Raw genomic sequence first — 26,708 nt, forward strand, 5'->3', positions numbered from 1 at the left:
TTGGTAAGCACAGATCTTGATTTACAACAAATGCTGGAAACATCAGCGTGCGTACAATTCAACATCTGTACCCCTTCGTGCTGCTCCTGGAAGCTCAGACACAGCAGCTTCCCTCCCCACACCCGTGGCTAAAGGCTACAAAGACGAAAGTCCGGAAAGGTGCTATTGGATCAGCACCTCTCCGATGGAACCTCACTGAATTAGAGTCCAACGCTCCCACCACGGCGGTATTTGGCTGCTCAGGAGGTCAGCCTACACATGACTCAGCACTTCACTCTCTTCCGAGCGAGGCTTCAGAACAGAAAAGCTGAACACCACAGGATGCAGAACGTCCCTCGTCAAAGGTTTACTTCAGTAGTTTTTAATTGAAAAAGCCCTAAGCCCTATATTAAATGAAGGGAAAAGCTGAAGGAAAGACAGGCCACGAGGTGCAGGTTCCACACAAGAGATCATCGTTTAGAGGCACATTCTGACTCCGGAACTGCCCATTGCACTGCTGCTGCCCGAGGCCGGATGGGCGAACTCTGCCGGAAAGCCCCTGGGAAGCTATGATTCGCAACAGAGGCCAAAACTGTTTCACAGTGACACCTCAAAGGAAGGGACATTTGACCTGGAAGGAGGTGAGACTTTTTGGACATCCCCCTTTCCACCGTTTCCATGGTTCGCTGTGAGCACTGGAGGAAGGAAACTGAGGATGAAAGCATTCGATGCTGAACAGAAGCCGAAGGTGGCAGGTCGCGCTGCCACGTGGTCCTCGGGAGAAGCCCCCTCGAGGATTCCATCAGTCAAACCGCAGCTTAAACTGGAGACGCACTGAACACAAACACACACGCCTTTTGACTCTAACTGCACACACGTGAGTACCAGGACCTCACGTGGCCCTGGATTAGTGTGCTGGGGGTCCCTGAACAAAATACCGCACGCTGGGTGGCTTGAGCCCAGCAGTTTTCTCACAGATCTGGAGGTTCTAAGTCCAAGATCAAGGTGTCGGCGGGGCTGCTTTCTTCTCAGGCCTCCCTTCTTGAGGTGCTGTGGCCGCCCTCTCCTGCTTCCTGATGCAGTCGTCCCTCTGCGCACCTGCGCCTCTGGCATCTCCTCCTCTTCTTACAGGGACACCAGTCATGCCGGATAAGGGGGCCCACCCTGCCGGCCTCATTTTAACTTAATCACTTCTTTAAAGACTTGCTCTCCAAATAGATTTAGAGTCTGAGATACTGGAAGTTGGGCTCCCAGTGCCAACTCATCATTGTCTCATAAATCACACCCAGACTTCATTCTCTCCAATGACCTAGTACCCCCCACCCCAATCACCACCACTTATGGACAAAATGGCCAAGAGGTGAGTCAGTAGAATGATGCGGGATGAGGAAGTTAGCAAAAAGCTAACTAAATAACCCCAAACAGCAGTGAACATAACCGAAGCCTCTCCTTCTGCAGGGCTGCTCTGAACAGATAACGAAGGTCCACGTCCACCCTCCTTAGGACTCGTGTGTTTCAGCAAGTCCAGTCCAACCACAAAGAACCAATAGTTTCTTCCTGACCTGCCCTCCACCCCAAATCTTCCTTCACCTAAAAGGAAAACCTCATGGATAATCCACAGACCCAACTCAGAATCTGGAGAACTAAATAAATAATATCCTAGAAGTCTGACTGTCCTTTGATTGGGAAATGAAAGCACAAAATAGGAGGAAAAATAGCGAAACAGCCCTGAATTTCAATATGGCGGAGACAGCAGGCATCAACTGTGCAGAGACGTGTGAACTGTGAAAAAGCCCTGCCTTGCCTCAGTGCAAACTGTGTGATCACTGCCAAGAGCACCCCTGGCAGGTGGAGCACACGTGTGGGCAGGAGACTGAGCCGGGCAGAGGTCAGCAGCCACCCGTCCTAGTCTTTGACAGCAAGCTATGCAAGTTACCAGTTTTTCTCATTTAAAGACGCGTCCCCCATCCCCCACCCCAGGCGAAAAATTAAAAAGATTCCTCCAGCGCAGAAGGTTACGACGTGATTCCATTGTGAACCAGAGTTCTTCATCTGGCTCTACTATCAGTGATACAAAAAGCAAAGTAGCAGACTCTGCTTCGACACCTCAGTGTTCTCCACTGCACGGTCTCACATGTACTTACTGCATCGTAAGTCAAATGGTGCTCGCGTGTCTATAAAGGAAACCGCACTCAAATATTTTGATGTTCTCTTAATGGAAGTAATTACATTCTAAAATTTTTCTATCTCATAAAAATCTTTTCCATGTGGCATTTTGCCCTCAGATAAATGGTACAAGGATACAAGAAAACTTAATTCTTCAATTTGCAAAAGCACATTTAAGCGCACTCAAATTGCCAGTATGTTGGCCTTACATGTCTGAAGCATGACTGTGCTATTGTTTCCATGAGGATCTCCAGATAAGGAACTGTTACGTGGACTTACCATTTATCTAACTGGACATCTTTTAAAGATACACCTTTGCTTCTGTAGACTGGGATGAAAAATCCCTAGGCGCTCTGAGTCTCCTGGCAAAGCACAGTATGCTTGACAGACCACCAGTACACACAGTAGGCTTCTCATTATTTTGGCTTCCAGCAAATTAGCATATTATCAGTTTATGAGAATTATAATCCAAACATAGTACCACTAATGAAATAAAACCCAGCGTGAAACTGCTTAAACCGCTTATACTATGCAGTTCCAAGGAAGTAATGTGCAGAATCCAATTAAAAAACCAGTTTTCATCTCTTAGAGCTGAAAATCATGAACAAAGTCGAGTTACAGTGAAAGGAGAGGGTGTTAGCAGGTGTCCCATGAACAGGTTCTGGGTCCAGTAGCATGAGATGCCTGGCTTTGGAATGTTTCTTGCTTTTCCCTGCCCAAACCTTTCCCCACCTCCAGCCTGCTACCCCTCTGTCATAACAGAGCCTCTATGAGGACACGGGCAGGGCTGCTGGCTGCAGCACTGAATGCCTAGCACCTAGAACATGGGCATTGGTGATCACCTGATAAACGCGGCGGCAAGTGAATGAACAAGTGTCTCCTCCACCAATCCCCACTCTCCCCTCCTAGTCAGCCATCAGCTGGAGGGAAGAGGAGAACAACGGCCAGTGCGCACCTCTCTTTGGACTTGACTGGATCAGAGGTGCAGGATGAACTACGCAAGAACACCAAACCCTGCCCCTGATACAGACACAGAAATGGGAAGGCGAGGGCTGCAGTCAGCAACTGGGAGGCACTGCCCTGCTGGAGTAGGTCTCCCCAACCAGTGATTCCTCCCCGTGAAATTCTGCTCAGATCCTCACCTGACGCCAGCCATTCCTAGGAGAACTCGACCATCTGACAATGGTAGCCTTCTATAAATTCCTCTCCCTGGCTACAGTTGTGAACACAGTGCTCTGAAGGCCAAAAATTTTCTAGCAGCAGGCAAGAGCATTTAGGAAATTAACGAACCAGAATCCTATTACCAGTAAAATCTTGCTTTAGTGTAAGGACCAAGCTGGTGCCATCGTGGGACTGGGCACCTCAGTGGTCGACAATATGGAGTACGGAATACGACCAAGAGGTAAAGTGATGGAGTTCAAACACACTTGGAGCAAGGCAAGCTCCTGGCTGTTTACTGAGGTCCATGGCTGGCTTTGAACCAAGGCAACATTGTTGCTTACCAACATGATGCATAATAATACGTGGTACATAAAAAGCCATTTAGACTTTTTCTGATTTGTGGATATCATTTCATTTATAGCGTTCAGGCTTGCGATTAAAATTTGATTTTCTGTTTTGCTCATCCAGTCTCCCAAAGTGACATATTTAAGTACTTCTTCAAAATGTTTTTGACCCAGCAACACTGCTTGTGGGAGTTGATCCCAAGGAAATAAACCTAAATAGAGAGATATTTTGGCCAATAGATGTTCCATGAAGCATTATTTATCCCTAAAAATGACTTAAATATTTCATAGTTATAAAATAGTAAAGAAAAATAAAGAACACTCAATTGGTTGAAAAAATTCATCATTAAAAGTGGGTGTCTGCAGAGCTGAGGATACCATCAACAAAACAAAAGACAACCTACAGAATGGGAGAAAATATTTGCAAATGATGCGACTGACAAGGGACTAATTTCCAAAATATGCAAAAAGCCTATACAGCTTAATATGAAAAAAAAAAGTAACCCAATCAAAAAATGGGCAGAAGACCTAAACAGACATCTCTCCAAAGAAGACATGCAGATGGCCAACAAGCACATAAAAAGATGCTCAACATCACTAATTATCAGAGAAATGCAAATCAAAACTACTATGAGGCATCACCTCACACCAGTCACAACGGCCATCATTAAAAAGTCCACAAACAATAAATGTTGAGAGGGTGTGGAGACAAAGGAACCCTCCTACACTGCTGGTGGGAATGCAGTTTGGTGTAGCCATTAATGGAAAGCAGTATAAAGATTCCTCAAAAAACTAAAACTAGACTTACTATATGATCCAGCAGTCCCACCCCTGGGCATATATCCAGAGGAAGATATAATTTGAAAAGACACATGTACCCCAATGTTCATAGCAGCACTATTTACAATAGCTAAGACATGGAAACAACCCAAATGTCCATCAACAGATGACTGGATAAAGAAGTTGTGGTGTACATACACATACACACAATAGAATACTACTCAGTCATAAAAAAGAATAAAATAATGTCATTTGCAGCAACATGGATGGACCTGGCGATTGTCATTCTAAGTGAAATTAGTCAGGAAGAGAAAGAAAAATACCATATGATATCACTTATATATGGAATCTTAAAAAAAAAAAAAAAAAAAAAAAAAAAAAAGGCAGACACAAATGAACTTATCTACAAAACAGAAACAGACTCACAGACATAGAGAACAAACTTATGGTTACCAGAGGGTAAAGGGGGTGGGAAAGGACAAATTGGGAATATGAAATTTGCACCTCCTGGGGAGTGATGGAAATGTTAGCTATCTTCATAGGTGTATACACCTGTCAAAACTCATCAAATAGTTCATCTGAAGTATGTGTAGTTTACTGTATAGGAATCATGACATGATAAAGGTGTTAAAAGTTTTTAATGATAAAAAGTGGGTGTTAGGAAGACAAAACAACAACAAGAGAAAAGTGCCTGTCGTGGGAGATCAGAGATGAACCACCAGTAAGACACACAAGTGAAGATCTCTAGCAAATGGTGGGAAATGCAGGTGCAAAACATAGACGTTTGCAGAGAAGTCAAGCTTTGTGCAGGGGGGAACAGAAGAAATAAGAGAAGTTGAAAGAAAATATTAGGGGACCACAGCACGAGGACAGCTGCACTGGAAGATGCCATAAAAGGACAATTTAAAAAAGTGCTCAGAGAGGTGGAATAAATAAAAATTAGAGTCATAAGGAAAGGATGACAGTGTATTAAAAACACAACAAGCACATTGTGACAGAATGTCAATTCTTTCATATACAATGTAACACCAAGGAGATTACTTAATCTTTCTGAGTATTGGTTTATTCATATATACATTTAGAGTGATTATTTCTACCCTCAGGTGTTGTTTTGAACCTGATAGTCAGTGTGCCCCCTTCGGTCTATCCATCAGCAACAAGAAAGAGGTAATCAAACACCCCGGAAAGATCCAGGAGGATGGGGACTGGTGGCCAGGCGAGGGACGTGGTTATCAGAGGATGTTAGGGACTCCAGGACAGAACAGTTCCGGAAGCGAGAGGTGACAAGGCAGGAGAGGAAGAGAGAAGTGGGGCAGGAGCTGGCTGTTCTCCAGGAGAGGCCGGATGGTGAGCAGAACAAGACAGAACAGAGCTGGGCGATCTGGCTTGAAGGAGGGGCGGACCACAGCATTGCTGAGGCCAGGGAAGTTCTACGCCCAGAGCAAGAATGGAGGGGCAATGCAAGAGGTCCTGGAGGAGTGAACGCAGCAAGTCCTGAAGAGGCGAGGGGAAGAAATGGGGCGCACGCAGAACCGGCTTTGACAAGGAGACGGCACCTCTGTGTCCAGCTCAGGAGAGAACTGCAGGCAGGACGCACAAAAGCAGGCCTTCTGAAATGAGTGAAGGAGAAGGAAGTCAAGACCACGCCCAGCTGATGCCCTGGATTAAACGTGTTTATGAAGCAGGAGCTGCGTGCAAGGAGCCCAGAGTGGACGGTTGTGTTACCTGCGAGGCAGCAACAGGGGACACGGTGGATGCTGAGAACAGGAATAGGAAAGCACAGGTCCCAGCCGCACTCATCCGTACCCTGCAGTGCCGCCTAGCAAGGCAGAGCGCACAGAATCACGGCCACACGCAGACGTCTCCGAGGCAAGGGTCACAGCCTGGTCCCCAGCAGGATCCCAAGGCTGGGATTCCCACCAGATGGAAACGGCTTCAGGCCCGGCAGGACATCTGCGTCGCACAAGACGTGTACCCGCTCCGAAGGGACGGCATGGGGTCACACACGCTTGTGCAACTGCTTCCTACTCAGGACTGAATCCTGTGTTAAATTAGCAGGTTGGCAAATTCGCCCATATTGAAAAGTAATGAGGCAAGGCAACCCTTCTGAAATGTTGCGTGAAGACGTGAGTGCGTCTCCTGAACAGCAAAACTCTGGAGCAGCGGGGGGGTGAGACACATTATCGCTCCATTAACGAAATTGGGACTTTATCAATGAGCCTTCTGCCCGTGTGGGAGAGTGAGTTTGAGCCTCTTCATTTTCCAGGAGACGGGACAGTCCAGAGGCTGCCACATCACATCAAAGCCACGCCCAGGTGTGGGCTCCGGGGCTCCCTGCTCCCTCTGCAAGGATAACACAACTTTGACAAGTTTCCACGAAGCAGCAAGAGGTCTCCCCTTAAAAGCCGGCAATACTCCCAAAGGCAGGCCCTGTCTCCTCTGCTCTGTGCTGCCCTCGTGTCTGCACCGTTCGCTTTTAATTTTTTTTTTTTTTTGAGAGGGGGGCAGTAATTAGGTTTATTTATTTATTTGTTTTTAATGAAGGTACTGGGGATTGAACCCAGGACCTCATGCAGGCTAGGCATGCACTCTGCCATTAAGCTCTACCTTTCCCTACCTTTTTTTTGGGGGGTGGGGGGGACCAAGCATTTACTTCTGTGTGGAGTCTGGTAGAAGAGCTCACAAAAGCTACTTCCAATCTGGATACTTCAGAGTCAATATAACAAATGACACCTTGACAAACAGGTTCCAGTGGCTCACAAGGGACTCCGAAGGGGAGCTGCTGTGTTTTGTTTTCCCCGGTGCAGCCCACGCATCTGGCAGACTGCACAGCTTCCAGAAAACAATTTCATTCATGGATTCCGCAATTAACTCGCAGGTATCAGGGATTCTATCCCGGCAGTCCCTGCGAATAAGCCCCCCTGCCACAGCTGAGAGACAGTTACCAGGGAGCACCAGCTCCATGGGTTTGCATGTCAGGTGGAAAAGGGGCAGTCAGGTAACTGAGCAGCAGAAACACAAACGAGAACTTGGAGCTGCATTTGAATAGAAGTGCTGTGGTTCCTTTAGGCTGAAGGGACTGGGTAAGAAAAGGAAAATCTTGCTGCCACTGCTCATGTCATTTAGATGGTGTTGCAGTTGTCTTCTGGGATTTTGTTTGTTTGTTTGTGTTTGCTACCCCCCCAAATGGATTTTGATCATTTAAAAAATGTCCCTAAATCATCCCATGTGCAGATAGGGTTTTTCTGCCTTTCTTCTCTTTAGCTCTGTATAATGTATCTTGAAATCAACCTTGCAGAAGCATATTTTAAGCTTCTGAATGGGATCTGGATACAGAAAGTGCCCATCAGTCAAAGAGGATTATCAAAGCCATCCTGTCTATTTCAGGGTCTAAAAAAACAAGGCAGAGCTATTTGTTCACAATCCATCACTATTCGTACCCACTAGCAGGAACTCAAGATAAACAGGGTACAGAATTCAGCTGAGGCTTCTGTTGTAAATTGTCCTGGTTCAAAGCCCTGGGCTCCCAGGGGAGCTGGAAGCTCAACAGAGTCAGTAGGGAGAAAGCCCAGTTCAGGACACCAGCATGCCCCCATCACACAGCAGGTGTCCGTGTACATTTAAAAATGCATCCCCATGAATATGTCTGGATCAGGAAAAGAGAACAGGGAGCAGCTGAGGAGGAATCACAGTGGTCGTGTCTCTGTTTCAGGATCACTATGCAATTGGACTTTCGGGGCCCAAGAAGGACGGGGGGACTCTCCTGGTCTAAGGATGCATTTGCCTAAAAAGGATGTAGACCCACCCCTGTACTCCCAGGTACACAACCCACAGAAGCTCTTGCACAGCTGTGCCCGGAGACGGTGAGATGGACGATCTTAATGGCACGGTTCTAACCGCAGACACTGACCCCACCCACACACCCAGGCACGAAGAAGGGATGACCCGGTCGGGAGGTGTTCCTCCAAAAGGAACGAACCACAGCTGCACCCATCACCACGGAGAGATTACAAACATTAAAAGTAAAAAGCACATCACAGAAAAAATATCTATTGGATGATTCAAGGACTACAGCAGGCAAAACATAAGAAAACACTTTTAAGGGAAACACAAATAGGTGAGGAAGCTGTAAAGGACAAGGAGATGACCCACAAATCTGACTGCAGACGACATCAGAAGAACGTAGAGGCACACAGCTAAGGGCCCAGAGAGCATCTAAGGAGGCTGGGCTGGAAATGGCACAGAGACTCATGTTACTATTCTTTTTCAACTGTACAAATTAATGTATTTACTTGCTTGTACGCATGAGATGTTTTGATTTGAAAGAAAAAAAAGAAAGAAATGATGCTGATGTCCACCATCAGTCAGCTGGAATAAGGCAGAAACCTGGACAGTGGGAAAGTGCGCGGCTCTACATGTGACGCGTAGCCGGCGGAGCATCGCTTCCCAAAGTGTGTTCCCTGGAACACTGGCCACGACACGCTTCACAAAAATAAAGAGTTCCCTAAAAGGAAAGTCAGGGAAACATTGCAATGCTAAGCCCTAGCTCATCTTCCACAAATTCACAGTGTACATTAACATATGAAGGTCTCTAAGGAAATTGCTATAAGGCAACACTTCCACTTGGTTCAACGAGGGGTTATCCGATCTTACATGACCAATCCATTAGGTAGAACTTACCACGATGCCAAAAGGAAATGTTTGACAACACCCCAAAATATGCAGCTAAATCATATAAATCCTACCCTAGCCCAAAAGTGCACAAGAGCACTCAGAAGAAGTCAGATTTCTCATAGGAACGTCTACGTATATGATCTTTCCAAAGCAGCAGAAAATACCATTGAATTAAGAGTTTGGGATTAACAGATACCCAGGACTATATAGAAAACAGATAACAACAAGGACCTACTGTACAGCCCAGGGAACTCTATTCAGCATCTTGTAATAACCTATAATTGAAAAGAATCTGAAAAAATACATATATATGTATACATATAACTGAATCGCTTTGCTGTACACCTGAAACTAACACTGTAAATCAACTACACTTCAATAAAAAATAAAATTAAAAACAGAAAAGATCACTGATCACGCTGATTAAAAAGGAAAATTACCTGTCATGTTCTCCCTCTACCTAGGATGCTACTAGCGGCCCACAAAGCCACCCCAAACACCTCTCTTCCAAGTACAGTCTTAAAATAACTCTTCTACCATGAAGAACAAACTTGGATGCACTGGCAGCAAAGATAACTTGTACTAATACATTTGTTCTAAGGAATTAGGGAAGCCGTTAGTCTTCAGTTTATAGCACACGAGGAATGCTTAAAGAATATTCTGGTAAAACAAAACAAAACACTTAGCTCTGCTCTAGGGATGACAGGGACGCCCAAGATGTATTACCAAATAAAGCAATTTGACAAAACTTAACACACTTTCACCATTAGATCCTCATGGCAATTGTGCTCCCCAGTATTTACTCAAAGGAGTTGGGAACGTATGTCCACATAAAACCTGCACGTAGGTGTTTGTAGGAGCTTTACTCACAATGGCGAAAATTCTGAAGCAACCAAGATGCCCTTCAGCAGGGGAATGGCTAAATAAACTGTGGCACATCCAGACAATAGAATGTAATCTGGCACTTAAAAAAAAAAAAAAAGTGCTATCACATCATGAAAAAAAAAGACACTGAGGAACTTAAATGCATATCACTAAGTAAAAGAAGCCACATAATGTATGTATCCAACTGCATGGCATTCTGGAAAAGGCAAAACTGTGGGGCCAAAAGGATCAGTGGTTGCCAGGGGTTGGAATCTCAGGGAGGGATGAACAGGTGAAGACACCCAGAGGATTTTTAGGGCGGGAAAGGATTCTGTGTGATACAAGAACGGTGGATAGATGCCATTCTACATTTATCCAAACTCTTAGAGGGAAAACACGAGGAGTGGACCCCAATGTGGACTAGGGACCTTGGGTGAGAATGAAGTGCCAATGTGGGTTCATCAAGTATGAGAAACCTCCCACTCCAGTGGGGCTGCTGGTGGTGGGCGTGCTGTGCATGGGAGGGGCAAGAGGGTACACCGGAAATCTCCGTACCCGCCCCTCAATTTTAATGTGGACCTAAACCTGCTCTAAAAAGAGGCTCAAACTGACACAACATTGTAAACTGACTATACCTCAACGAAAAAACAGATAAATAAAATAGAATAAAGGAGAAAAGGGCTCAAGTTAAAAAAAAAAAAGCAATGAAGAGTGATGTCAGTATATTAATTCTACTTTGTAAAAATACACAAAGAAAACTCTCTTCTCTCCCTCTCCGTCCCGACAGTAATCTGGACTCATTTGTGTAAATAAAATATACATGTATGCTGAAAATCGCGTCAGTGCTTATAAACAGGAAGGAAGCTGTGTAAAGACGTACACCAGCGGCCAGCGCTGCTTGGGACATGAGAGGACGGGAGGGGGACTGGGGAGAGAGGGGTGAGATCTGGCTTCGCACGCGCTTCCGTTGTGCTATTTTCACTCGCTACAGAAAGCACGTATTACCGCTAAAATGTGAAACAAGGAGTTTGGGTTGTTGCTGGTTTTTTTCCCAACTGAAAACACTTCTCCAAAGTTAAACTTAAGAAGCAGAAAATCAGACACATTCTCCATCCTTTGGGGGGACAGGCGGGGGAGTGGGGAACAAAAAAGTGCTGACGAAACAAGTCACCTAACTCACAAGGGGACTTCAAGTTCACGGCAGAGAAGCCTCCACCGTGGAAGGGCATGTAATAGGTTTGGTAACGTCATCCTTCACGGAGAGAAAGAAGTCCACACAAATACCCCAAATGCTCATAAACGGAATGAAGGCTTCTCAATCACTGGGCGCCGGGGAACGTCCAGAGGGAAAAGCTTAACTCACCTGGGTGACCTGAAAGCACAAAAAGGAAGCGAAGTCAGGGCTCTGGAAGCTTGAAGCCCAGTCCTCAGCAGCCAGCAAGTCCCTGAATCAAAGGCTTCTAGTATTAAAGCTTTTTCACCTTTTCCTGGAAACCCCTTTCAGATTCTCCATGGATTCTATCACCTGCTTACATACTCCTTCAAGCACATGTGTACAAAATAACATGTAAAAATGAAATCTCCCTTGTCTTGAAATGCAGCTCGTGTTGTCAGAGTAACCACATGTACGTGTGCTTCAAAAAACCATTTCCTACGCGTGCAAAGACCAAAATGATTCTTGAAATAATCTCGCACTCGTCCTCAGCAGACACGTCATCGAAGGCCAGTGGGAAGACGACTGAGCAATCAGTGAGCGGATGGTAAATAGCCCTCCTTCCTTCAGGAAATGCACAGAGCCAAGATGACGCACCCACGGGGGGTGGGTGTTTTTCAAAAGCCAAATGAGATAAAATTCAATTTTACAAATCGAGAAGATAAAACCCGTTTTGACTACTTTTGCAAAATGTGCTTATTCTCTAAATCACGGACTCTTTGGAGGAGGAAAACATTGCGGTCTCAAGAGTAAGTTTAATCTGGTTTGCGAGTCTCAGCCTTTTTAAATGGCGCTATTTTCAAACTTTGGAATCGCGGCACACGCGGTAGTCCTTTGGAACATGCAGCAGACTTGTTGACAAGGACAGGAGATAATCTCCCAGATTCTCACCCATGTGAAAAAGGCAAAGAGCCTGAGTCAGGAGAGGGTGAGTGTTCACAGGAGCAGCTTGTGCCGGGGGGCACAGCCCGGGAGGACTCATGGCTCCACCCAGGGGGTGGCTGGAGAGGACAGGTGGACCCCCGACTATGCCACCTTCCTTTTTAACCAACTACGTGCGTTACTTTTGATTATATTTTTATAAAAAGTATGGTGCCTGAATTGTTTTTACTTGACCAATCATCTAAATCTATCATTTCTACTAAGGGAAAAAAAAAAAAATCAATGTATAAAAACTGAGTAAGACGGGGGAGGGTATAGCCTAGTGGTAGAGTGTGTGCCTAGCATGCATGAGGTCCTGGGTTCAATCCCCAGCACCTCCATCACAGATAAACAAACAAACCTAATTACCTCCCGTTGCCAAAAAAAAGAAGAGACAGAGAAAGAAAAAAAACTGAGTAAGAAAAGCTGTTAAATGTTAGAGGCAAATATGATAACATAAAAAGCACAGAGGATTTCTAGGGCAGTAAATCACTCCGTGTGATCCTATAATGGCGGAAATGTGTCATTCTACATGTGCCCAAACCCACAGAACGTACAACACGAGTGAGAACGTGTAATCTGTGGACGCTGGGCGATCGCGATGTGTTAGCGTAGGTTCATCGACTGTGATAAGCGTCCCCTTCCAGTGGGGGATGTTAACAGTCGGGGAGGAGGCTGTACATGTGGCAGGGCAGGGGGTTAATGGAAATCTCTGTACCTTCCCCTCTATTTCAATGTGAACCTAAAAGTGCTCTAAAAAATAGACTGGAAAAAAATTCAGAACTGAAAGCTGTTACATGTCAGAGGCAAATATAACAACAATAGAAAGCACGTAGACAGCTCTGCTTCTGAGGAGCACCTGAGCCTGGTCAGACACTGCCTCAAGACCCCAGATCCACAAATAGGGCGCAGCAGTCCCTCCACAGTCCCCTGGAAAGGCAGAACAGAGGAGACACAGAAGCCGGCCTAGCGAAGGCCAGTAGCGGGTCTTGGGGCGCAAGCTGGGGAGGAGCGCTTCTCCTCCTAAGGGGCCTGGTCGCACCTGGACTGCTAACCCACCGAGCAAGACGAGAGAGACGCCCTCCCTAATGGAGGAGACAGGCAGACCCCGCCTGTCCAGCAAGGTGCCCTTGGCCTTCCCCAGCTGCCCCTCCTGCAACGGTGGGCAGGGCTGGGCAGCCCAGCTGGAGCTCAAGAAAGGATGCCAAGGGCCGCTGGTTGTAATGCATTCAGTCATTAAGCCCTTGTCACATTTCAAAATCAACTCTAAGAATATTCTTTTATTTCGCTCTTTTAAAGAACTTCAGTCACGCCGAAGACAAGGCAGCAGAGGGAGAGAATCTGCATTGTGCTTTCAGTTTTCCTGCGCTGAGGAATCCTTGGGGAAGGAGAACAAAAAGAGAGAGACCAGTAGAGGTCATCCTGCTCCCAACCTGGAACCAGCAGCCCGGCTACTGCAGGGAGACGGAGAGCTGGCCTGGCCCCCGCGTACTCAGGGCCTCTACATCAGGGAGGTGCGACGCGGGACAGACAGCAGAATCACAGGCCAAGCAAGCGGAGCAGGACGGAAAAAACAAACAGCCTGACTTAGCTCCTGCGCGCCCTGCGTTTCCGGATTCCTGGGCTCAACCTGAGAGTTACTTCCCGGGAATCTCAGAAAGCCCCCTTCCGACTGCATTAGCTTCCGGTTGTACTGGGTCCCCCATCTTTGGAAATAGATTCTCAGGCACAGGCCCTTTTACAGAGACGCCAATGCCTCACGTCACCTCCTCGGCGATCCAGGGCCTCCATGGAGACTTGGGCAGAGAGGAGCAGGGGCCGTGCTTCCCGGGATGAGCACTGGGGCCGCGTCCTGGGCGCTGACGGTGCCCACAGCGCGGGTCGGAGGGGGCAGAATGCAGTCCTCACAAAGTAGTTTCTAGAGGTAATGGGACAATAACCACCAAATTTAAGACTTCATAAAAAATTTCATTCTCGCTGCGAGGGAACCAAGGAACTGAGATAGAAATCTTTTTTTTCTCTGATTGCAAAAAAGAAAAAACAAAAAACTTGGCATAGTATCGTAATGTGTCTGAGTGACTATAAAGCGGGAATGATGACTTATACCAGCTGCACAGAAGCCAAGCTTAGGAATTCCTTAAGCCAAGTCTCCATGCCCTTGGAAAACAGCAGAGAGGACACTGAAACCCTTGAGGCCCTACTAGGGTGAACTAGAATTAAGATGAGAAGTCTCAGGGAGGGGGCCCCGGGGAATTCACGTGCTCTGAGGGTCTGCCTGTCTGGGTGCAGCGCTGACAGGAGCAGGCGGGCACACCCCTTAGAACGGCAGCTGCCATCCCTGGGTCTCTCTGAAGTTCTTCCGATAAATTCTACATGGAACACTTAATTGTCCCAGCCGTGGGGCATATTTATTCCTACAACTAATTTGATGGAGTGCTGACTGGTGTGAATCATTTTCTTGTATTTGTACTATTTTTCTATTTTGCAAATCCATCATTTAAAAATGAAAGGCAAAAGAGTATGTGTGTGTGTGTGTGTGTATAACTGAATCACTATGCTGTACACCAGAAACTAATACAACACGGTAAATCAACTAGACTTCAGCAAACAAACAAACAAATAAATAAATACGATGAAAGGCAGCGCCAACCAAGGAAAAAAACTGGAGCAGCTTTGGGTACTCCCGTTAAGCCTACCCGCTGTGGGGATACACTGAACGAGACAGGGTATCAGATTCTCAGTTCTGACAGTGATGGTGAAATCTGTCCTCTCCTCAAGTCCAGGCGAGTCAGGACTTGGTCGCCAAAGCACACACGGGCTAACCCCATCCCGAGCTTCTACTACCCCTGGCTCCTTTCTCCAACTTTCAGGGAGTCTTGAACGCGATTTTCCCACACAGAACGACCCCAGATTCTGCCTTCTTTTACGAAAGCCCAAATCAAGCCCTAGAACACACACACAACACACTCTTGCTTGCGCTTTTGTTCTTAAACTCCAAAGGCAAGGTCAACCTTCTCTTAACTTCTGTGTGTTAAACATTCTGACTCACCAAGTGAAACCTTAGTAGGAAAATGAAAACTAGCTCTCAGAGCTGCCACTCGCTGTCAGCTAAAGGAGGGTCTGAGACCAAAGAACTGCCTCTGGATATTCAAAGGCATCGCAGTGCTTCCAAGAGTCATGAGGGAGAAGATAAATCCCAAGGCGCTTTCTTCCATGAAACACACTTGGGAGAAATGCAGGGTGATAGGTTAAGATCTTCACTGCTAGGTAAACATGTGGCTGTCGTCAAAGAGAGATGACGTTAACTGCCGCTTGGTAAATCACAGCACAACGCACAATAAACTGATTTCAATGAATATAATAAGGCAGCCTGCAGTCCTAATGACAGGCTGCACAAAAGTGTAGCTATATAAAACTAAATTAAAAGTTTATCTCATGTCTTTCGAGAGTACCACAAAATACCAACAGATAATATAATACTGACAAATTTCAAAGAGCGGAGACAATACACAATGAAGTTTACTGAGTACAGTGATCACTGTGTCACACTTTTGGCAGGTTTGAAAAAATGATAGAAGGACACGACATCTCTGCTCCCTGATAAATTTGAACTTGAAGAATAATATAACAGTAATTATGATATTTGACTGGTTATTAATCCTTTAGTGAAAAACACTTAATCATTTTTCTTATGGGTACAAAGAACAATTACAGAAAATTAACTATTTATCTTAACTGTTTGGAAATGACTAGAACTATATATATATATCTATCACATCAGTAACCATAATAGCTCCTGTATTAAAAGCCTACAGCAAAGATACTCCATTTGGTTTCATAAAGCACCTAAATAAATCAGCTATAGATGAAAATCCAATAATAATTGCTCAGTATCATCTTGTGTTGACTTATCTTGACTTAGTATATAGTGTTCTCTCCGGGGGTGTGAAAGTTCAATAGTCCCAGACACACACACCTTCCCTTTGAAGAGACCACTGCCTTTTGATCCCAATAACTAGGCTATTCCCATAACCACCGAAGCATAATCTTTCTGGTACTCAGTGACAAAGACGCTGCCATTCCAGGATTCTTTGTTTTGCTTTGTGTTTTGTTTTTCCTACTATGTGAATCTTGAGGCATTGAATTATTGTCTGTTACTCAAATACTAACAGACGAACAGCTCCATCACCACATCCCTCACCAGAAGTCATCCTTGATAGGATATACTGATCGAATCCTGCTCAAATCTCAGATGCAGTCATATTACCTAGAACCCAACGCATGTGAGAAGCAAAAGGGAAAAACACTGTTTCTTGTGATGAATCAATTGCTTTATTAATTTGTCCTTTAAAATGTGGGCCTATATATGGCATCAGAGTTCTTCAGAACAACTTATACTATGAACCAGGGGTCAGCACACTAAAGCCCGTGGGCCAAATCTGGCCCACTTCCTGGTTTTATAAATAAAGTTTTACTGGAAGTCATCCATGCTCATTGGTTTACCTGTTGTCTATGCTCCTTTCCTGCTTTGACAGCAAAGATGAGTTTTGTATGGCCCACAAAGTTGAAAATATTCATTATGTAACTCTAAGAAAAAGTTTGCAATCCCTACTATAAACTATTCTTCCCAACAAAAATGAGGTAGTCAAGTCAGCTGCCCGAAATGTGACAATCACCCATGTTCTCAACATACAAGAACAAATGATGCTTTGTTTTCCTGGGGGAAAAAGGGACAGTCCTTCCAGGTCTTCCAAAGTGTGCTGGTCCATTCAGGCATACACTGAAAACACACATGAACATCTATGTTTTGCCTCACCGGAAGCTGAATAGTTCTCTGATATTTCTGGAGAAGACTCCTAATTACCCACAACTTCTTGGTAGTGGTTCTGATGTCAAGATTCCAGACCTACTCAGTCCCGTTAGTTGACCTCTCTGTGCTGCTTTCCTCACCTGACATGGTGCTGACAACCACAACCTAGGTTCACAGAGCTTTTAGGAAGACGAAGTCCTGCCTTATGAAAGCTGCCTTAGAACCATGACTAGCACAGAAGAACCGACAGACATAAAGAGAGTTGGCTCAATGAAGACTAGAAAACGAGGGTGGCAGAGTTCTGTTGTTCCCCATGAAGGTCCAGAATGTAGTAACAGTGAATGGAAGAAAGAGGGTACCCGAAACCTGCCTTCATTTCATGGAGAACAGGACCCAGGATGCCAAGGCTTGTCATGATCCAGAATAAATCAGCATATATTTACATCAAATATTTAATAAGCCAGTAAGTCTATTTACATTAGGGGCGGAAGAGTGTTGGTTATTGTAAAAACAGGAATAAACTCAACTGGACAAGGCCTGTAGAAGCACTAAGAACACCTTAGCAAATTCCAATTTATTGTAACTTTGAAAAGTGCTATAGGCAAAAAAAAAAAAAAAAAATCTTCCAAGATGCTACCCAACCAGCCCTTCGATTCACACATCACGTTAACATTCACATGTTTGTACATCGTAACATTGTGGAGGGGATGAAAGTAAGAGAGAACTTGCAAAGTACGCAGCAGCGCCTGGTCCTGTGGGAGACATGTCCACTTCTCTTTCTTAGCTCTGGTTCACACTGACTAAATGCCACCCTGAGGACAGAGGGGGACTTTAGTGAACTGAGAACACTGACGTTCTGCTCTGAAAACCCAAACCGTGTCCAGACTACCTTACTCCCAGAACATGGACAGAAACTCACCACAAACAATTTCAGAAATTTCCAGCGTGTAAGTGTACTCAGACCTGTGTGTCAACAAGAATGCGTGTATAACCAAGGACGGATGTGTCTGAACAAGAGTCGATTTTGCATTGATTACATTTGATGCAAAAGACACAGTCCTGCGAAGTCAAGTATGAAGTAATTTTTGACAAACTGAATCCCTCTAAGGGGATGAGAGACAGTAATTATCCGAAAGGAACCTTAATCAAAATGCGCATTTGGTAAAGTGAAAGCTATCAGCCTACCTGTTGCCCAGACACACTTTCATATAAGGAGTTTGCTTAAAGTGAGTTACACACACGGATGAACAACTCCTTTACAACACTGGCTCTATTCTGTATTCAAATGTAGAGATTATGCATGCTTGTCAAGAAAAAAAGAATAAAGAAGTCGACGGGCGATCTTGGCATTTTACACAGTATATAGATATTATTTCTGCTTTAGTGGAGCTTGTTCACATTTCATGGCAAACATCAGACACGTCTCAACACTTGCCATATGCGTCACACTTGAAGCTGATTTCGCTACAGCGATGTTTTAAAGTGTCCTGTAAGTATAACAAAGCATGCTCGTCCATCGGAAAAGCAAGAATTCAACAAAGAACCCAGCATATGCCTAAGGTGCAAAAGGAAAACATTTCCTTGGGAAGCCACGGGCCCTGAGCTGTGGGCGTCGGAGTTGGGCCACTTACGTGACCGGGAAGAGGTGGTTACCAAACTGCAGAGTGGCTTGAATCTGTTCATTTTCTTATGAGGGTTGTCTAAAATACCTAATTGAATTCCTGCGATTCGCTCACAACCACAGAGCCCGAACGTGGAATTCCCGGGGCTGAGACCCAGAGCCTGACATCCAGAAGCCACGTCCCTAGTCCACGACGGAGTCGGCAGCAGAGAAGACTCCAGAAGTGAAGATGTTCATTAACACCCAGGGACCAAACAAGGAAAGGGCCGACAGCTGATGGATCTGCGGGTGAAAATGCTGGCTCTTCACTATTTTCATGGTGTGAATGAATCACAACTCTTATTCTAAGGGACTAGGAAGTGTCATCAGCAATTTCATGTGACAATATTTACTCTGCTGGGGAGAGGAGGAGAAAAAGGACCATTAAAATAAATTTCTTCATTTTCGTACTTGGATTCAGGGAACAAAATAAATCATCAATAAATTTCATCTACTAGAACTGCAGGGCACACTGCTCACAGCCCAAGACACCCTCATAAAAGGACAATTCTGCATTGATCAAACGCAACAAGGTGATCCACATTCAAGTAGGCAGAGAGATGTAAAGCACAAGATGGGCCAGGAGGGGACAAATCACGATGAATGAGGACGTGGTGACCATTTCGGGCCTCAGCTCTCCGTCTCAAGAAGACTCCCTGACTGCTGAAAGGCCCAAGCCCCCGGGAACATTTTCCATATTGAACAAATTCTGAAACAAATACTGGGTGCCACACTGAGAACGCAGACACAAAAGTGAAAAGTCCCCTGAACCTTGACACAGAGTAACAGGTTTCTCCAATAATTGTCTTTCATCTTCTGGGTGACTTGATGACCAAATTCACAAGTCAAATTCATTATTTTTTTTAAATGCCCTGATTTTCAAGTTTCTTCTTTTAATTTCCAATGAAAGAGCCAACGAATGAACATCAATAAGAAAAAAGCTTTGTAGGATTTGCCTCCCTCACTGGGATGAAATTCGTGACCTGGGATATCAGGGCCCCTCCCCTCTGCTGAGCTCAGAAGCAGGGCAGGAACCCGCCAGGGAGCTGGGATCTGTGGTACAGGTGTCCCAGTCAACCTTGGCCGTCTGCACGACATTCTAATGGTATGTACTGGAACCTCTGGCACTCAATTTTGTATTTTAAAAAGTAACATTGAAAACCAAAATGTCTTCTTCTCTTTGGATCCTGTAAGAAGTTAAATTCGTACAAGAAATGTGTTAAAATATGTTTTCGGTTATTGCTTTCATGTTAGTTAAGGGTGCACTGGTATTAACAGATGGAAACCCAGAAGTGAGCTTCTAAGGCAGGGCACACGTTTAGAGTTTAGCGCTGCTCCAGAATGTGCCAAAACACAAATTAGGCAAATTGGAAACGGGGGGATCTGCAACCCAACAGAGCAGTGGAATTAAAGTAATGGCCTATTTAATTTTCCAAGGATTCAGTAATATGAAAAAAAAAAAAAAAGAAATGTTGATGAAAAACATGGAACTGAAAATCTGGGTGTGACCTTAGAGGTCACCAAACAGAAGTAGGGACTTTTTTAAAGACTGTATGTATTCTTCCCCTTTGGAACTTGGCCTGTTAAAATGTTTCACATTCTTTAAAACAAAAGATTTAAAAACAAAATGCTTGCTTCCCAGTGGGTGGTCGCTTGGTACCACGTCATCCGTGATCCACGTTACTAAGCATTACTAGACCATCCTAATACAGGGTCATTGTGCACGGCACTGGGAGGACCTGAAGTGGGCTTCTGTGGTATACAGGGAACACATGCAGTGATGACTTGTTTCTATAGTTGTTATTCAGTGAGGAAAATGTGGGCTCACAACACTGAAGTTACACAAGCTTAAGGTGCTATACAAATTTGACATGATTACATATACGCTGCTCCAGGGACTGTTTTTACTTCAGAGTCTGATACAGTGATCAGAGGCAGGACAGGGAGTAAAGGTAAACCAACACCTGGTCAAAAACATGCCCCGGGCAGCCTGGACACGTGATCTGCTTTATGAGCGGCTGGCTTTAGCAGTTCACATTTCTGGCTGGAATCTGTCCTGTGGCAGAGCCAAGCTGACACCACGACAGCCCGGAGGCTCTGGACACAGGCAGCTGGTGTTTCCAGGAGAGGGTCCCACAGGTTAACACCAGTCTTCAAGTAGGACCATGATGTCTGACCAAGGCGTGGTACAAACACAGTAATGCTCAATCTGTTCCTGGGCGAAGCTCAAAGTGATGTGCAAAGAGTAAACCTGAATGGGGCAGCGCACCACTGTAGCATCTGGCAGAACTGGATTTGAATCTACACACCACCACTTCCTGGCTGTGTGACCCTGGAGAAATTACTTAACTTTTCTGTTCTTCATTTAGGAAGAGAGTGTAAGAGTATCTATTCCATGGTCGTCTCGTGGGGACAGAGGGAGATATGGCACGGCGTACCAGGTGCGTGGCATTCTGGACACATCCCACAAAGGAGGACCATCATTATGGTCAATGGGGTGGGTAGAAGGAGAAGAGTGAAATAAGGGGGGTTCTGTTTTCTTCTCCCTCTCCTTGCCCCCATCGCTCCCCGGTGTCTGTGAATCCTAAGAGCGGAAAAGAGTGCAAACAAGGGAATATCTGTACCAGATACCCGACGGCAAGCGCTGCAGGGAGACCACGGTCCTCCCCGTGGCCCGGCCCACACTGACCCCAGGCTTGTGTGCACCAGGGCAGACAGCTCGAGAAACGGTCATCAGTAGACTTGACACCAGCAAAGTGGATTAGCAGAGCGGACACTGAAATCTGAAAGCAATTTTTATCCCTTCTTAACCTAATTCTGGTCAAAGGTATCATTCTTCAGCCTGGGCATATTACCTGTTTTATGAGGAGTTGACTTCAGCAGGCTCAAAAACACTGCCAGTATTACCAGCAGGGATTAAGAAAAGCCCCTTAGCCATCCACCTCATCTGGAAGAGATCTGCTTCCCAGTAGATTAGATGTGGATAATGAGAAATCCTCATGGACCCCATCACTGAGACTCACCGAATGAAGGTCAGCTAAATGAGGTCCGTGCATTTATTTTCCCAGCACATCCACCTAAGGGAAAGGGGTAGAAACTGACCTAGGAGAGGGGAAAGCCTCTGGGTCTGCAGACCCTGCACACGAGGGGCTCCGAGTGTGGAGGGAGAGAGTCAGAGCGCACGTCCACCCTTCACCATTTCTCATGTCTCGGCTGCGCGGTGTGTTCAAGAAAACCTACAACCACCTTTGTTCTCTTTAAAAATAAAACCACTCCATTTCCTACAGGTAAATGAGATTCACAATGATGCGTTTTAGAAAACCAGGGATTTCATCTAGTCTGCATGATGTTCAGTTTTTCCAAACGTAATTGTGTTCCAGGATAATATACCACCTCTCCAGAAACTCATCTTGGAAGGAAGGGAACCTAGGGGTAGGGAGAGCTTCTGGAACAGGAACCAGCACTTGAGAAACACAGCTCTGACTTCCACCAGGAGGCAACGTGGCTTTGTTGCCGGGACAATGGAAGAGCCACGGGCAAGGGACTTCACACAGAGGGAGGCTCTTATGCTCAGAAAGTCAGTCCAGAAAGCAGACAATAAATGCTTGAGCAGAACATGATAAAGGGAGAGATTCAGAGGGCTTTTCGCTAGTCCCCTAGGCTAAAGATGAGGTCCAGCTGGAGCCCCTTTGAGTGCTAGGTCTTCTTGAAAGAGGAAAGAAAAACATCCTGATGTGACTGATCTCTCCCCAGCAGATTAGGGTCCACCCGAGTTACCTGCCCTCTGTAGGGGTTAAGCTTCCTTGATTTGTACCTACAGCTTCTGAACTGAAGGGTGGAACCTGCCATCACAGACACAGGCTGACCTGACAACCACTGCAGAACATTAAAGGATGAGGCAGGAAAATCATTTCCAAGGTGAACTCTATCAGGGTGGCATCTGAGAGTCAGACAGATGTTCAGCAGCTGCCTCCCAAAGAAGGATGCTCCAACATGCAGCTAATCAAGAACGTTACCTACTACAGCAGCAAGTCGGCCAACATCCCTCTTTTCTCTTGGCTTGGGTTTTGGAGAGAAAGGGGCTTCAAAAGATACAAGGTAATTTCACTGACTGATAAGCTGGTTCATTTAATGGGATAGATTACTGGGGAACATGGGTGTAGACATGGCAAAGATTGCAGTGAAAATGCCCAGACAGAATGGAGGCACACGGAGAAAAGAGAACATCTCGATGAATCTTTCCATATGTGTCCAACTGTGCAACCACCTACGTGAAGATACACAGAAAGCAGTGTGGCCCTGTGCACACAAGATGCTCAAAAATAACCACCGTCCAGACATTTACCACCACTGGCAACTTTTTCACCTTCTTGGACTTTATTTAAATGGAATCACATGACATTTAGTGTTGAATCTGGCTTCTGCTGCATAAGGTTTATGAATGCCACACCTGTTACCACATCACCAGCAATAACTGCTTTTCCTGACTGTGTAGTATTCCACTGTATAAATAAACCCCCCAGTTTTTATCCATCCTACTGTAGACAGAAATTTGGGTTATTTCCAGTTTGGAACACAGATGTAAAAAAAACTGTAATGAACATTTTTGTACATCTTTGACTTGCATATTCTTGTCTTTTGTAATGTGGAAATTGAGACATCAAAATTTACTAAGCTGTAGGGCTGAAAATCCAACAATTCTCTACCTAACACATGTGCATTTCCAAGAGGGAGGCAAAAGAAGAGAGAGACAAATATTTTCCTATTATCTGTCATGTACTTTCCTGTATTTTTATTCTTAGGTGCTTCTGCTTTCAGAAAATCCCCCTTTAAAACTAGCCAATTTTCCCTTTGCAAGTCCATCTTTTCCAGCAAAAAATCTGAAGCAAAATGTAAGGCACCAATTTTTACCTAATTGATTCTTAAAGTGAATCCACTTTCTACCAACTTTAATTCTTTTTCTGAGGAAACTGAACCTAATGATTCATTCTAGACCCTAAAAATACACACACATCTCATCCATTAAAAAAATAACCATAATGCCATGGGAGTCTGTGAGCAGGAAGATAGCTGAATCCCCAGCGTCCCCAGCCAGCCCTCAGCACAGCGCTGGCCTTAAAGATTAGAGCATGATAACCCATGAACTGCACCCACATGGAATACCTCTCGACAGCCACGGTATGGGGAAACAAGGTTTCATGAATAACTACATCCGCAAAGTCGAAGACTTGCAATGAAGCAATATAAGAGACCAATGCTTTTGTACTTCAAAAAAGAAAGGGGATATCAATGATTTTAACAGACTCAGGGAAACAATTGTAAGTCTACTAGACAACTGAACGACTAAAAGTAGTCTTGATGATATGGAAACGGTCAGTTAAATTCTCCTCTTCGTATTAAGTGAGTTTCCTAACCTCTCAATTACAGCTTTCCTTTTGCTGCCTAGAATTATATACATCACATGGATCTCAAACACCTTTGTCCCTGCAGCTGTTCCCTTGTTGCCACCTGTGGCTCTCCTCTGTCCTGTCTGGTATGTGTTTGTGCATTTATCTTTACCAGTGTTCACTCAGGGTCCCTCAAAATTTAGTTTTCCATTACCACCAGCATCATTTCAGGATTTCCTGGCAGCTTTACTTATGGTGACATGTTTAAGAGATGGAAGACAGATTTCACTTTTATGGATTAGCAATAAAGCAAGATTTACAGGAAGTTCCCCCAGACTCCTGGGAGAGATTACTGAGCCCACTGTAGCCACAGCCCATCCCCAGGAGGGTATATTGGAGGCATCCACAGTGACAATCCTTCCCTCCTGGCATTAAATGTCCCCAAGCCCTACCCATCCCCAACATCAGTTCCCTCCTAGGCATAACAGAGGTTACACGTTTCCAGGCTGCTCAGGCATCACCTGGCAAATCTCTCCAGCCAGCCCCACCAGCATCACTACCAGCGAGAGAAGTAAACAGGTTAAAAATTAGACTTAAGGAATCTAGGTTAAAACGGGATAATAAAAAGAGTGCAGTGGGCAGAGTTTACATCCACAGGTTCAGGATTCCCTTCCTGGGTATATCTGGATGCCAAGGGTTGTAGAGTTGCGTCCCAAAGGATGAGCAAAAAGGAGATTCTAAGATGTTTTTCTTGTGTAATATTTGGATACATCACTCCAAGCATCTGTGTATAGACAAAGTATTTCATATAAAGCAATTTATAGAGAACAGATACTATATAAAGCATGGAGCTAAGCTCAGGTTAGCTCAGTGAACAAGGACCAAGCAATGGCTGGCACCCGGGCACAGGGCTGGTGAGAGGGGCAGGAACTCAGGGATGAGCGAGCAGGGGTGTGTGAGAAGGCAGGGGTGTGTGCACCGGCAGGTAGCTGTGTCTGAAGAGGTGGGTGAGAGAAAGGACATTAGCAATTGTCTTCCCAGCTCACCCTCCAAAGCCTGTCACTGCCCTCCTGTCTAACATTTCTCTGAACTTCCTTGGTAAATATTAAAACCAATGAATGTGGCTACTCTCAGGTATGTTCATGGAGAATAAACTTCAAGCCCCAAGCCTGAGAAAAATTAAGGAGCCAAGAGACCCGCAGCTAGCTGAATGCCTAGTCCCAGGTCCAGGCACCAGCTCCTGCCAGGAATCAGGGAGGCCCCTGGGGCAGCTGCTCGGAGCTCAGAAGACCTACTCATTGGTGGATTTGGCGGGGGAGAGGTGTAGCTCCTTGTGCATCCTAGATCTCTGCCTCCCCAAGTGAGCTCAACTCTGCCCTGGAACAAACGCAGCCCGCACCCTGTGGCATCCGCAGGTGGGTGATGTGTGTGAGTGCAAGGGGAGGGTCCTGATGAGGAGCAGCGGCGGCCCTGTTCTCAGTGTTCCCAAATGTCAGCGGGCAACCGACCCCTCCGGCAGTCCTGCTTCAGTCCTCAGGCCAGTCACAGCTGGCCCGCCTGTCAGTCTCCACCCTCAGGGGCTGACCCCGGCTTGGACTCCAGGTAACTAGCCCCTGACCCTGGCCTCCGCAAGGCAGCACTCCGCAGGTGAGGGGGCAGGCGCCTCAGCCCCCTGCGCTCCTGGATTTCAAAGCCCCGCTGGGCCGGGTCGGCTAGCACAGCAGGCGGCCAGCGCCCCGGGGACCCCAACGACCCCTCCCGAGAGAAAACGCGGGGTCCCCGCCCTCCGGCGGCGGCTCCGAGGCGGCTCCAGGGTAGGCTCAACAAGTTCCCGGGCCGCGCAGCGCCGCCTGCAGCCCAGAAACCCGGAGGACGCGCCGCGGTGGAGCCCTGCGCACAGGCGGCAGCCGCCGCCGGCTCCTTCCACCGTCTCCTCCGGCTCCGGCTCCGGCTCGGGCGTCGGCGGGCGGGGGCTCCTCCACCCCCGCCCGCTCCACTCTCTCCGGTTCCCCCACCCCACGCACGCGGCCCGGCCCAGCCCCGCGTCGCCCCCGCCCCCGCCCCGCGGGGCCCGGGGCTCCGCCCGCCTCGGTGCCAGCCGGGCGCACTGGCGGCGGGCGCGCGGCTCCGGCGCCCTGTCCTCCGGCCGCCGGGCTCCGCGGAGTAGCTGGGACCCGGGGGCGGCGGCAAGGACTTCCCTCCCGCTCCCTCCCCCTCTCCGCCCCCGCCTCCCGGCCCCTGCTCGGAGATCTCGCCGAAGACAATTGCAGTAAATGAGGACATCGGAGGAGCACGAAGCCGGGTGGCTGTGGCTGGCTCCGCCGCGCCGCGAGCAAGCGAGCGCGCGGGCGTCCCCGGAGCCGGCCGAGCCGCTGCCTCCCCGCGCGCGGCGCTGAGCCGGGCCGGAGGGACGCGAGCTGCGGCGCGGGGGCCGGCCGGCCGGGCCGGGCGGGCCGGGCCGGCGGCGGCGGCGGTGGAGGGGGCGGGCGGCGGGCGCGCAGCTGGCCAAGTCTCCGGAGCCGAGGCTTCCTCCGCGCGAGCCCGGCGAGCCTTGCCGCGGATGCCCTGCCCAGAGTGCTCCGTGCCGCGCCAGGCTTGCCCGGGTCCGCGGCGAGACATGCCCGAGCCAGGCGCTGCACCGACCTCGACTTATCTGTAAGCTGCGAAAGGTAAGCGGAGCCCCGCGCGCCCTCCGCCTGCGCTCCGGCGCCCGCTGCACTTGGCCGTGGGCAGAGCACATCCCGGACGG

The 26,708-nt window shown here is 46.9% G+C and overlaps 2 protein-coding genes and 1 long non-coding RNA gene across 8 annotated transcripts in view; 1 reads left to right on the top strand and 2 right to left on the bottom strand.

Moving 5' to 3' along the window:
• Nucleotides 1-26,708, bottom strand: part of DOCK1 (dedicator of cytokinesis 1) — a 484,302-nt gene that overhangs the window by 203,497 nt on the left and 254,097 nt on the right.
• LOC116666926 lies at nt 1,478-26,253 on the bottom strand. Its single transcript, XR_004323727.1, has 3 exons — nt 26,241-26,253; nt 25,506-25,507; nt 1,478-1,546 (listed from the first exon to the last, which is right to left on the bottom strand). It is a non-coding gene; the product is annotated as an uncharacterized LOC116666926 (long non-coding RNA).
• INSYN2A (inhibitory synaptic factor 2A) overlaps nt 25,783-26,708 on the top strand; it is a 58,029-nt gene continuing 57,103 nt past the window's right edge. For 4 of the 6 annotated variants that reach the window (XM_032490668.1, XM_032490666.1, XM_032490665.1 and 1 more), the window contains exon 1: nt 25,783-26,628. The gene's annotated coding sequence lies outside the window, so the exon portion shown is untranslated. The remainder of the gene's footprint in view (nt 26,629-26,708) is intronic. The other 2 variants (XM_032490669.1, XM_032490667.1) reach the window with 2 other exon arrangements.

Source organism: Camelus ferus, chromosome 11 (genome assembly GCF_009834535.1).
Source record: "Camelus ferus isolate YT-003-E chromosome 11, BCGSAC_Cfer_1.0, whole genome shotgun sequence".
Taxonomy (NCBI): Eukaryota; Metazoa; Chordata; class Mammalia; order Artiodactyla; family Camelidae; genus Camelus; species Camelus ferus.